At 41.2% G+C, this 14229-nt stretch overlaps 1 protein-coding gene across 1 annotated transcript in view; it reads right to left on the bottom strand.

Moving 5' to 3' along the window:
• LOC310761886 (hemoglobin subunit beta-2-like) overlaps positions 1–13349 on the bottom strand; it is a 30039-nt gene extending 16690 nt beyond the window's left edge. The window contains exon 1 of the mRNA XM_083612085.1: positions 13194–13349. The gene's annotated coding sequence lies outside the window, so the exon portion shown is untranslated. The remainder of the gene's footprint in view (positions 1–13193) is intronic.
• Positions 13350–14229: the final 880 nt, after the last annotated feature.

The following is a 14229-nucleotide window of genomic DNA, read 5'->3' as shown; positions in this document are numbered from 1 at the left end:
GACTAGGAAAAGCAGTAGAAGTATGAGATGATCAGAACCCTTTGAACTTGAAGCATGGGAAGTCCTATTAAAAAATTATAATTTGGCAGAATATTCGGATTATTTGATACGTATATGTATAATTTGGAATATTTAATGTGATTTGATTGGATTGTTAAAGTGGAAAATTTAATAAAAATGAATTATTCTTGGTTTCTTCCCTTGCCAGATATATCTTGCAATTGTTTTTTGCCATTCTCTAAATATTCCAATATACCCTGATGTTGGGAAAGATGGAGGGCACAAGGAGATGGGGACGACAGAGGACGAGATGGTGGGACAGTGTTCTCGAAACTACCAGCATGAGTTTGACCAAACTGCGGAAGGCAGTGGAAGACAGAAGTGCCTGGCGTGCTCTGGTCCAGGGTGTCACGAAGGACACGACTAAACGACTAAACAACAACAACAACAAATATTCCAATACCATTGATTATTTGGATTGATTGAAATGAAAACAACATTTTCGGTAGCACACTCATTTAAATAGCTGATATCCTACACATCAAGGATAGTTTCATTCTTCCCCATATTTCTAAGACTCTTTTAATACCATTCCATAACAGAGTATAGTTGTCTTTGAACAGGTTAATGTTCTTTGATGTCAACTAAATTCCTATCTCTATCCCACTCTGTTGTTGCAATGTATCTGTCAAGTCTTGGTTCATATTTTTGTTTTCCTTTTATTTAGGTTGAAAGCTGCTACTTGTCCAAATTGTTCCATTCTTTCTAGTGCTTCTTTAACACCAGTTAATGGTTCTTCCACTATTATCACCAAATCATCCGCAAAGGCCTTTACTTTATATTCTTTTCGACCGACTGTGATTCCCTTAATTTTTTCCACCTCTCTCATATTTTTAAGAAGTACCTCCAGAACCGGGATGAACAATAATGGAGATAAAGGACATCCCTGTCTTGTCCCCTTTGAAATTTCAATATTTTCTGTTATTACATTGTTAACAATCAGTTTTGCCTTTTGATCTGAAAATATTGTGTTTATACCTTTTAAGAAGTGTGGTCCTATGTCCATTCATTCCAATTTTTTTATCATAAATTCCCAAGAAATATTATCGAAGGCCTTTTCTGCATTAACAAATATTAATGCAGCTTGCTTATCATTCCTGGCCCTCGTTGTTGTTGTTGTTTAGTCATTTAGTCGTGTCCGACTCTTCGTGACCCCCTGGACCAGAGCACGCCAGGCACTTCTGTCTTCCACTGCCTCCCCCAGTTTGGTCAAACTCATGCTGGTAGCTTTGAGAACACTGTCCAACCATCTCGTCCTCTGTCGTCCCCTTCTCCTTGTGCCCTCCATCTTTCCCAACATCAGGGTCTTTTCCAGGGAGTCTTCTCTTCTCATGAGGTGGCCAAAGTCTTGGAGCCTCAGCTTCACGATCTGTCCTTCCAGTGAGCACTCAGGGCTGATTGCCTTAAGAACAGAAAAGTTTGATCTTTCTGCAGTCCATGGGACTCTCAAGAGTCTCCTCCAGCACCAGAATTCAAAAGCATCAATTCTTTGGCGATCAGCTTTCTTTATGGTCTAGCTCTTACTTCCATACATCATAGAATCATAGAATCATAGAATCATAGAATCATAGAGTTGGAAGAGACCACAAGGGCCATCGAGTCCAACCCCCTGCCAAGCAGGAAACACCATCAGAGCACTCCTGACATATGGTTGTCAAGCCTCTGCTTAAAGACCTCCAAAGAAGGAGACTCCACCACACTCCTTGGCAGCAAATTCCATTGTCGAACAGCTCTTACTGTCAGGAAGTTCTTCCTAATGTTTAGGTGGAATCTTCTTTCTTGTAGTTTGGATCCATTGCTCCGTGTCCGCTTCTCTGGAGCAGCAGAAAACAACCTTTCTCCCTCCTCTATGTGACATCCTTTTATATATTTGAACATGGCTATCATATCACCCCTTAACCTCCTCTTCTCCAGGCTAAACATGCCCAGCTCCCTTAGCCGTTCCTCATAAGGCATCGTTTCCAGGCCTTTGACCATTTTGGTTGCCCTCCTCTGGACACGTTCCAGTTTGTCAATGTCCTTCTTGAACTGTGGTGCCCAGAACTGGACACAGTACTCCAGGTGAGGTCTGACCAGAGCAGAATACAGTGGCACTATTACTTCCCTTGATCTAGATGCTATACTCCTATTGATGCAGCCCAGAATTGCATTGGCTTTTTTAGCTGCCGCGTCACACTGTTGGCTCATGTCAAGTTTGTGGTCAACCAAGACTCCTAGATCCTTTTCACATGTAGTGCTCTCAAGCCAGGTGTCACCCATCTTGTATTTGTGCCTCTCATTTTTTTTGCCCAAGTGCAATACTTTACATTTCTCCCTGTTAAAATTCATCTTGTTTGTTTTGGCCCAGTTCTCTAATCTCATCACTACTGGGAAATCCATAGCTTTTACTATACGGACCTTTGTTGGCAAAGTGATGTCTCTACTTTTTAAGATGCTGTCTAGGTTTGTCATTGCTTTTCTCCCAAGAAGCAGGAGTCTTTTAATTTCGTGGCTGCTGTCACCATCTGCAGTGATCATGGAGCCCAAGAAAGTAAAATCTCTCACTGCCTCCATTTCTTCCCCTTCTATTTGCCAGGAGGTGATGGGTCCAGTGGCCATGATCTTCATTTTTTTGATATTGAGCTTCAGACCATATTTTGCGCTCTCCTCTTTCACCCTCATTAAAAGGTTCTTTAATTCCTCCTCGCTTTCTGCCATCAAGGTTGTGTCATCTGCATATCTGAGGTTGTTGATATTTCTTCCGGCAATCTTAATTCCGGCTAGGGATTCATCCAGCCCAGCCTTTCGCATGATGAATACTGCAGATTAATTAAATAAGCAGGGAGGCAATATACAGCCTTGCCGTACTCCTTTCCCAATTTTGAACCAATCAGTTGTTCCATATTCAGTTCTAACTGTAGCTTCTTGTCCCACATAGAGATTTCTCAGGAGACAGATGAGGTGATCAGGCACTCCCATTTCTTTAAGAACTTGCCATAGTTTGCTGTGGTCGACACAGTCAAAGGCTTTTGCATAGTCAATGAAGCAGAAGTAGATGTCTTTCTGGAACTCTCTAGCTTTCTCCATAATCCAGCGCATGTTTGCAATTTGGTCTCTGGTTCCTCTGCCTCTTCTAAATCCAGCTTGCACTTCTGGGAGTTCTCGGTCCACATACTGCTTGAGCCTTCCTTGTAGAATTTTAAGCATAACCTTGCTAGCGTGTGAAATGAGTGCAATTGTGAGGTAGTTGGAGCATTCTTTGGCACTGCCCTTCTTTGGGATTGGGATGTAGACTGATCTTCTCCAATCCTCTGGCCACTGCTGAGTTTTCCAAACTTCCTGGCATATTGAGTGTAGCACCTTAACAGCATCATCTTTTAAAATTTTAAATAGTTCAGCTGGAATAGCAGCACTTCCACTGGCCTTGTTATTTGCACTGCTTTCTAAGGCCCATTTGACTTCACTCTCCAGGATGTCTGGCTCAAGGTCAGCAACCACACTACCTGGGGTGTACGAGTCATCCATATCTTTCTGGTATAATTCCTCTGTGTTTTCTTGCCACCTCTTCTTGATGTCTTCTGCTTCTGTTAGGTGCTTACCACTTTTGTCCTTTATTATGGCAATCTTTGTACGAAATGTTCCTTTCATATCTCCAATTTTCTTGAACAGATCTCTGGTTCTTCCCATTCTGTTGTTTTCCTCTATTTCTTTCCATTCCTTGTTTAAGAAGGCCTTCTTGTCTCTCCTTGCTATTCTTTGGAAATCTGCATTCAATTTCCTGTATCTTTCACTATCTCCCTCGCATTTTGCTTGCCTTCTCTCCCCCGCTATTTGTATTTTTTTTTTTTTTTATAAAATTTTTATTAGGTTTTAAACACATAATAAAAGACAATACAAGACAATACATAAACAAACAAACATATAAACACGTATACTTTCTTAACATTTTTCCTTGACCTTCTTTCGGTGACTTCCCCATACCTCCCCTTTCTGCATCCCTGTTATCAATCTTTTCAGCATCCCCTAATTTCCATATAAGACTTTCTTTAAATCTTATTTCTCATATCCAATTGCTAATCGCTGCAATTCTGTTTTGCATTACCCAAAACATTTTAGCATTCATTAATTTTACAACAGTTCTTAAGATAGATTTTAAACTTCTTCCAATCTTCTTCCACCGTCTCTTTCCCTTGGTCGCGGATTCTGCCGGTCATCTCAGCCAGTCCCATATAGTCTATTACCTTAGTCTGCCATTCTTCCAGTGTGGGTAGTTCTTGTGTCTTCCAATACTTTGCTAATAATACTCTTGCTGCTGTTGTAGCGTACATAAAAAACGTCCTGTCTTTCCTTGACACCAATTGGCCTACCATACCCAGGAGGAAGGCTTCTGGTTTCTTCACGAACGTGCATTTAAGCACCTTTTTCATTTCATTATAAATCATTTCCCAGAAAACCTTGATCCTTGGGCACGTCCACCAAAGGTGATAGAAAGTACCTTCAGTTTCCTTACATTTCCAACATTTATTATCGGGCATGTGATAAATTTTTGCTAGCTTGACTGGGGTCATGTACCACCTATAGATCATTTTCATGATGTTCTCTCTTAAGGCATTACATGCCGTGAACTTTATACCGGTAGACCATAACTGTTCCCAGTCAGCAAGCATAATGTCATGGCCAATGTCTTGTGCCCATTTAATCATAGCTGATTTAACCATCTCATCCTGTGTATTCCATTTCAACAGCAAGTTATACATTCTTGACAAATTCTTAGTATTGGGTTCCAAAAGCTCTGTTTCTAATTTTGACCTCTCCACCTGGAAGCCAATTTTCCTGTCCTGTTTAAAAACTTCATTTATCTGGTGGTAATGTAGCCAGTCTCTTACTTTAGACTTCAACTTCTCATAACTCTGTAATCTCACTTTCCCCTCCTCATGTTCTATAATTTCCCAATACTTTGGCCATTTGGATTCCATATTAAGTTTTTTCACTTCCTTAGCTTCCATTGGTGACAACCACCTGGGGGTTTTGTTTTCCAGCAAATCTTTGTATCGAGTCCAAACCTTATACAATGCTTTCCTAACAATATGGTTCTTAAAACCTTGATGGATTTTTACCTTGTCATACCATATGTATGCATGCCAACCAAATCTGTTGTTAAACCCTTCCAAATCCAAAATGTCTGTGTCTTCAAGAAGCAGCCAACTTTTCAGCCAGCAAAACGCCGCTGATTCATAGTACAGCTTTAAGTCCGGCAGGGCAAACCCCCCTCTTTCTTTTGCATCAGTTAATATCTTAAACTTTATTCTGGGCTTTTTGCCCTGCCAGACAAATCTAGATATGTCTTTTTGCCACTTCTTGAAACAATCCATTTTGTCTAAAATCTGCAATGTTTGAAACAAAAACAACATTCTAGGCAAGACATTCATCTTAATAACAGCAATACGGCCTAACAAGGAAAGTCTCAAATTTGACCATACTTCTAGGTCTTTCTTAATTTCTGTCCAGCATTTCTCATAGTTATCTTTAAAAAGATTCACATTCTTAGATGTCAAATTAATCCCCAGGTATTTCACCTTCTTTGCTATCATTAAACCAGTTTCACTCTGGAACTTTTCCCTTTCAACAGCTGTTAGATTTTTGTCCAGTACTTTCGTTTTCTGTTTGTTCAACTTAAAACCTGCTACTTGACCAAATATTTGTATTAGTTCTAAAACTCTTTTCGTACTAGTGTCTGGCTCTTGTAAGGTTAAAACTAAGTCATCTGCAAATGCTCTCAGTTTGTACTGTTTAGCTCCGACCTGAATCCCTTTAACCAGCTGGTCCTCTCTAATCATATTTAATAGAACCTCCAGGACAGATATGAAAAGTAGTGGGGATATTGGGCATCCCTGTCGTGTCCCTTTTTCAATAGCAAATTCTTCAGTGACCACATTATTTACAATCAGTTTTGCTTTTTGCTCAGAATAAATTGCACTTATACCATTTTCAAAACCTTGGCCTACCCCCATCCCTTGGAGATTCTTTTTCATAAAACTCCAAGAAATGTTGTCAAAGGCTTTCTCCGCATCCACAAATATTAATACTGCCTTAGTATTAATATTAACTTCCAATAACTCCATAATGTCTATTATATTTCTCACATTGTCTGACAAATGTCTTCCTGGAAGAAAGCCCGCTTGGTCTTTATGAATCTCCCCCACCAAAACTCTTTTCAGTCTTTTTGCCAAAATATCTGCAAAGATTTTGTAATCCACATTGAGTAATGATATAGGGCGGTAGTTCTTGACCTGGTTCTTCTCCGTCTCTGTCTTTGGTATAAGCGTAATATATGCTTCTTTCCACGAATCAGGTGCCTTTTTCCCCTCCAAAATTTCGTTACAGACCTCCTTCAACGGTTGCATAAGCCATTCTTTCAAAGCTTTGTAGTATCTGGAGGTCAGTCCATCCGGTCCTGGAGATTTTCCCAATTGCATATTTTGAATGGCTCCCTCAATTTCTTGATCAGTTATCTTCTGATTCAAAATCACTTTATCTTGTTCCGAAATTTTTTGTAATCCATATTTTTTAAGAAATTCTTCAATTTCTTTGTCGTTCATTGGCCCTTGTGCATAAAGTCTCCTGAAATAGCTCTGAAAACAGTTTCTAATCTCATTAGGTTTATAAATGTTTTTTCCCTCAACTTCTAAGTTGGTAACCGTATTCTGCTTTTGTCTCTTCTTCAGCTGCCATGCCAAAAGTTTCCCACATTTGTCTGCCGATTCGAATGTCTTTTGTCTCATTTGTTTTATTTTCCATTCAATCTCTTGATTCATCAATTCCATATATTGTCTCTGATAAAACTTGATTTCCCTCAGGATTTCATGAGACTTTGGTTTAGATCTCAGTCTTTTTTCTCCTTCTTTTATCTTATCCATAATCTCGTCCTTTCTCTCATTCTGTCTCTTCCTTTTTACGGCATTCTGTTGTATTAAAAATCCTCTCATGACAGCTTTACTTGCGTCCCAAACCACTCTTTTTTCCACTTCTGTTCTCAGATTTATCTCAAAGTAGTCTTTAACTGCCTTCTGGGCCTTTTTATATACCTCTTCATCTCTAAATAGGGAGTCATTCATCCTCCATCTAAAGGAACCAGCTGTTGTTGAGTTCATTTCCATCTTTACAGCGTTATGGTCGGAGCAAGTCTTTGGGCAGATTTCCACTTTCTTGACCTTTGATGCCATCCCACTAGTTATCCATATTTGGTCGATTCTTGTCCATGTCATTTTTGCTTCAGAGAAGAAGGTTCCCTCTCTCTCTAGAGGGTTCCTTGTTCTCCAAATGTCAATCAGATTTATATTGTCAGTCATTTCAAAAAATGTCTTAGGTAATCTCCCGTCCTTGGAGATCACCTGTTTTTGTGCTTTGTCCATATTTGTAGAGACCACTCCATTCATATCTCCCATTAAAATTACATTGTAATCCAGAAAGTCTGTTAATGTCTCATGCAGTTTCTTAAAAAATTCCGACTTCCCTTCGTTTGGTGCATAGACTCCTATTATCAATAATTTTTCTCCTTGTACTCGAATTTCAATTGCTATATACCTTCCTTGTTCATCTTTGAATATTAATTTCGGGGCCAACTTCTCCTTTGCATAAATCACCACTCCTCTTTTCTTCACTTTATCCGATGAGATAAATTCTTGTCCTAATCTTTTGTTGATAAGTAATTTTCGATGTAACCTAGTCACATGGGTTTCCTGTAAACAAATCAAGTCCAATTGTTCTTTTTTCAGAATGTGGAAGACTTCTCGTCTCTTCCTAGGAAGGTTTAAGCCATTACAATTCCAACTTAAGAATTTCAAAGACATCTTGTTATTTATTCAGTTGCCCCTCCAACGGCTCCAAGGAGATCTTCTGTTGATTTTCTAGCTCCAAAAGATAAATTCAAAATGTCTGGTAGGTTTTCTAGGTCCGTAGGTTCCGCCGTTTCCTTAAGAAGGTCCTCCTCGTTTCTTGTCAGGAACTGTTCTTTATCTTGCACTGTCTTTATCTTAATTTTCTTTCCTTTGTAGTTAAAAGACAGACCTTGTGGGAACTCCCATCTAAATAGTATGTTGTTCTTTCTCAATAGGGTGACCAAGTCCTTATAGTGGGTCCTCGCTTCCAAAATATTTTTAGGAATATCTTTAAAAATCTGCACACGTGAGTCTCCAATTTCAAGGGCTGTATGGAAATGCAAATTCAATATCTTATCTCTCTCCTCCTGAGATCTCAGAGTTATAAGGCAATCTCTTGGGCTCTTTCTGTTCTGTCTCCTTCCCAGTCTGAAAGCAGTTGTTATCTTAAATTCCTCCTGTTTCAAGCTGTCCTGCCAAAATTCCAGAAATTCTTTTGTCAAATATTCTATCAAATTATCCTTTTCATTTTCTGGAATCGATCTCAGTCTTAAATTTTTATTTTTTCTCTGTAGTTCCAGTAGAGACAGAGCAGCCTCATGTTCTTCCAGCTTTTTACAGACTGGTACTATCTGTTCCTGTGTATTTCCTGCAGAAAGTTTTGCTTCCTCTGCCGAAACTTTTGCCTCCTCTGCAATCTTTCTAGTTATCTCGTTCTCTTGAACTAATTTATTTATAGTCTCTGTATTCAAATCCAATTTTGTTGACAATTGATTCAGCTGTTTGGAGTTTTCAGTGCTCTGCTTTGTTAGCACTTCTAGGGTTTCATTTATTTTGACTAATGCTTTGGTTATTGTTACTGTATCCATGGAAGGAGCTGCAGGTGGTACAATTGAACCTCTTCTTTTTTGTTCAGCTTTGCTTTTGGCCCTTGTTGTTCTCTCCTCTATTGGGCCACTCATATCCCAAGGTCTTTCCCACGGGAATCACTTTCAGGTGGAAAATTCCACAAGTCTGTTTCTTACAGTAAATAGTAGTAGTTATTTCCCTTTAGCCTCTAGATGGAGCAGTTCAAAATTTCCAGTGCAAAGTAACAAAGTTCCCTTCCCAAGCAAACAAAGGTAGCAACCAAATGTCCTATATTCTTCTAAGTAGCTAAGTTGTATCTTTCCAAAGTATCTTTCCAAAATTCCAAACTTCTGTCAAATCAAGTCTTTAGTTGTAATCCAGCAGAACACCTACTTTGTAGCAAGTCTCAAATGACAGCTCTCAGTCCCGGTAGCTCACTCCCAGGCAGTCCTCCCCAAGGGTTTAAAGCGGCAGAACTTTCCCTTCCAAGCCTCTCTCGTGCAGGCAAAACAGTTCATAAATCTTCCCCCCCTGCCCCTGCTTGCTAAGGGGGGAGCTGGGTCCGATGCCTGGGTCCTTCACTTTTAAAGCCTTTCTGACAATTGCAGCTTCCTATTTCGATGCTTTATTTACATGCAGTCCGGAGAAGGCAGACTTCCTTATTTTAAACCTTCTCCGCTTTCAGCCAATTTACGATTATTTCCTTGTAAATTTGTTGCTCAATCTTACTCACGGTAGTCCAATTTGTAATCCAAATGTCAGGAAGAAGTCGGCGCTCTCCGTCAATGGCGACGCGGCTTCACTTCACGGGCTGGGTAGCGGCTCTCAGCCCAGCGCTCCCCCGCTGCCACTCCGGAGCCTTTAAAAAGGCTCCCTTGCGATAAAAAGGGGCGCTTTAGGTGCCCACCGAGCCTCCTTGCTCTCAGGCTTCTGCGCCGGTTGGCGCCAGCGCTAATGGCCGCCTCTCGCTGAGCTCCGCTCAGGGAGGCTCTTCACGGGTTCGGGTCCGACCGCTACGGCGAAGCGGGGACCCCCAAAAATCCCCCGCTATTTGTAAGGCCTCGTTGGACAGCCACTTTGCTTTCTTGCATTTCCTTTTCATTGGGATGGTTTTCGTTGCTGCCTCCTGTACAATGTTACGAGCCTCCATCCATAGTTCTTCAGGCACTCTGTCCACCAAATCTAAATCCTTAAACCTGTTCCTCACTTCCACTGTGTATTCATAAGGGATATGATTTAGATTGTATCTTACTGGCCCAGTGGTTTTTCCTACTTTCTTCAGTTTAAGCTTGAATTTTGCTGTAAGAAGCTGATGATCTGAGCCACAGTCAGCTCCAGGTCTTGTTTTTGCTGACTGTATAGAGCTTCTCCATCTTTGGCTGCAGAGAATATAATCAATCTGATTTCGATGCTGCCCATCTGGTGATGTCCATGTGTAGAGTCGTCTCTTGTGTTGTGGGAAAAGAGTGTTTGTGATGACCAGCTTGTTCTCTTGGCAGAACTCTATTAGCCTTTGCCCTGCTTCGTTTTGAACTCCAAGGCCAAACTTGCCAGTTGTTCCTTTTATCTCTTGATTCCCTACTTTAGCATTCCAATCCCCTATAATGAGAAGAAAATCCTTCTTTGGTGTCACTTCTATAAGGTGTTGTAAGTCTTCATAGATTTGCTCAATTTCAGTTTCTTCAACACCAGTGGTTGGTGCATAAACTTAGATTACTGTGATGTTAAAAGGTCTGCCTTGGATTCATATCGAGATCATTCTATCATTTTTGAGATTGCATCCCAGTACAGCTTTCGCCACTCTTTTGTTGACTATGAGGGCCACTCCATTTCTTTTACGGGTTTTTTGCCCACAGTAGTAGATATGATGGTCATCCGAAATGAATTCGCCCATTCCCGTCCATTTTAGTTCACTGATGCCCAGGATGTCAATAATTATTCTTGCCATCTCATTTTTGACCACATCCAACTTACCCAGGTTCATGGTTCTTACATTCCAGGTTCCTATGCAATATTTTTCTTTACAGCATTGGACTTTCCTTTCACTTCCAGACATATCCGCAACTAAGCCCAGCCGCTTCGTCAGCTCTGAATCTACTTGTACTTGTCCTCCGCTCTTCCTCAGTAGCATGTTGGACGCCTTCTGACCTGAGGGGCTCATCTTCCAGCGTCATAACTTTTATATGCCTGTTGTCTTTGTCCATGGAGTTTTCTTGGCAGGGATACTGGAGTGGCTTGCCGGTTCCTCCTCCAGGTGGATCACGGTGGGTCAAAACTCTCCACTATGACCTGTTCATCTTGGGTGCCCTGCTCGGCATAGTTCATAGCTTCTCTGAGTTATTCAAGCCCCTTCGCCATGGCAAGGCAGTGATCCATGAAGGGGCAGTGATCCATGAAGGGGATTATAGAATACCTAGCCCTCAGGTATTCTATAAAATCAACTATATTTCTGATATTGTCTTTCATTTGTCGGCCAGGAAGAAAGCCAGCTTGGTCTCCATGAATTGTGTCCATCAATACATTTCTCAGTCTATTTGCCAAAATACTCACAAACATTTTAAAGTCATTGTTTAATAATGAGATTGGTCTATAGTTTTTAACTTGTAAAAGATCTGCATCTGGTTTTGGGATCAATGTTATATAAGCTTCTTTCCAAGTTCCAGGGGTTTCTCCCTTCTTTAGAATATTGTTCATTACTTCTTTCAGGGGTGCAATCAGGCTTTGATTTAGCTTTTTATAATATTTTGCCGAAAATCCATCCAGTCCTGGAGCCTTCCCAAATTTTAAATCCTTTATTACTTGCTGAATTTCATCATCTATTAGTACATTCAATATGTCTTTTTTGTCTTTCGGGATCTGTTGCACATTTTGCTTTTTCAAAAAGTCCTCTATTTTGACTACGTTTTTCTTTCCCAGCTTTTTTATACAATTGTCTATAAAAATTAATCAAGCTTTTCTTAATCTCTTTCGGATTTTCTATTATTTTAATTTTATTTATCGTATTTTCGGATTTCCTTTTCTTTATTTGCCATGTTATTTTCCACTCCACCTCTTGATTAATTATCATAGAAAATTGACTTTGCAACATCTTAATATTTATCTTAACATATTCTGGTTTTTGGTTAGGGTTTTTAGTTTTTCATTATCTGTTTCAACAATTCTACTTTTTTCTTCTCTTTGTTTTCCCCTGAATACTATTTTGTTTTATAAAGAATCCTATCATTACAGCTTTGCTTGTGTCCCATATTTCATTGATTTTTATTTCTTCATTCCAAACATGCATAAAATAGGCTTTTAAAGATTTTTGTGCCTTTTCATATATTTCTTGATCATCTAATAAATTATCATTCAATCTCCAATGAATAGTCTATTCCTATAATTTCACACAAAATTGCATTTTGAACTTTTCCAATATGCAGTAACAGCGGCAAGAATATTACTGGCCCAGAAATGGAAACAAGAACAAATACCAACGTTGGAGGAGTGGAGAATGAAGCTGATGGACTATGCAGAACTTGATAAATTGACTGGGAAGATCAGATATCTACGAGATCAAAAGTTCATCGAGGACTGGGGAAAATTAGTTGAGTACTGGGAATGTATAAGTGATAACGCTAGTGGCATTTAAAGAAGCTCTGTAACAACACAAGAAATATTGTAAAAAGGCAAAATAGAAGTGGGGGGTAGGCATAAAGGCAATAGCAAAATTTGGAAATGTGTAATTAAAGAAGTTAGAATTCGGATGATTGGCAGAGAGGCCAAAGGAAGTCAAAAATGGAAAATAGAAGTTGTAATGTGGCATGAATGTATGGAAAATCAATAAAATATAATTTAAAAAACAAAAAACAAAATTGCATTTTGATCTGAAAGAGTTTTTGGTTGACTGCTAAGGTCATTTTGAATCCTGATAGTGTCTTCTGCGGCATTAGCTACCATTCCCAGATTGGTGTCAACTGCAAATTGGATGAGCACGCCCTCAATTCCTTCATCCAAATCGTTTATAAAGACGTCAAACAACGACAGACCCAGGACAGCACACTGCGCACATCACTTATCACTTCTCCCCTGGTTGATGAGGAACCATTAAGGAGTCCTCTTTGGGTTTGGCCAGTCAACCAGCTACAAATCCACCAAATAGTTACCTTGTTCAACCTCCATTTAACAGCTTCCTCGCTAGAATATCATGGGGGATTTTGTCAAAAGCCTCACTGAATTCAAGATACACTATGTCCACAGCATTCCCCTGATCCACCAAGTTTGTACCTCCGTCCAGAAAAAAGAAAAAAAGAAATCAGATTGGTCTGGCGGACTTATTTTGGAGAAACCTATGCTGGGTCTCAGTAATTGCAGGATCTTTTCCTAAATGCTAGTAGACCAACTGCTGACATATCTAACAGGCTGAGCAAAAGAGCAACTGCTCCGGCTTACCTACCGCTTCAGGTGGGGAACTCAAGCCCAGATCCTCAGTTATAGATGGCCCAGAGAGCCCCTCTTGGCTCTGCAGATCAGCTCATCCAGCTGACGGGACAAACGACCTTCCAGCCATCTTCAGCAGCCAGGATCACATACCCTCCACCATTTCTCTGATGACAAGAGGGCCGTCCATCAGGCTAGCAATTCCCTCTGCCAAAAGAGGAAGACAGCTGATTGAAATGAAAGTGTTTCTCGTTTTGTTTCGTTCAGAACTTTCCCCAGCCCTGCATCTGGGAACTGGTCAGTCAAATAACCAGGCAGCAACAGGACATAGAAACCCAACACAAGTGCTTTTCATATCAGCGTTGAGGGTCTTTTCTGCTGTGCAATGCACCAGTTATTCCACTAATGTATTAATTTGCTTTTGCTAAGGAATTATGGGTATATCAACACCAGAAACTTAAATCACTTCTGCTCCTTGCACTACCGTATTTTTCGCACGATTGGATGCACCGGACCATAGGGCGCACCTAGTTTTTTTGGGGGGAAATAAAGGGAAAAAAAATTCCCTTTATTTCCCCCCCCCCCAAAAGCAGGTCAGGGAAACCGAACCAGGTCGAGGAACAGCGGGATAGTGGCGCTGCGCCTCCCTGCTGTCCCCCGAGCTTGTGGGGCTGGCTGATGTCTACCTGGCGCGAGGGGCGCTCTGCTTCAGGTCGCCCCACCCGCCGGGCGGCAGGCTGCTATCCGCAGCTTGGAGAGCCTTGCAGGGAACTCCTGCAGGGCTCCCCACCCTGCGGATGTCTGCCCGGCGCGAGGGGCGCTCTGATTCAGGGCGCCCCACCCGCCGGGCGGCAGGCTGCTATCCGCAGCTTGGGGAGCCTTGCAGGGAACTCCTGCAGGGCTCCCCACCCTGCGGATGTCTGCCCGGCGCGAGGGGCGCTCTGATTCAGGGCGCTCCACCCGCCGGGCGGCAGGCTGCTATCCGCAGCTTGGAGAGCCTTGCGGGGAACTCCTGCAGGGCTCCCCACCCTGCGGATGTCTGCCCGGC

This window comes from Podarcis filfolensis (genome assembly GCF_964270895.1).
Source record: "Podarcis filfolensis genome assembly, chromosome: 4".
NCBI classification, from domain to species: Eukaryota; Metazoa; Chordata; class Lepidosauria; order Squamata; family Lacertidae; genus Podarcis; species Podarcis filfolensis.
Note: the sequence above shows the minus strand (reverse complement) of the source record. Positions and strands in the feature narration are given on the sequence as shown.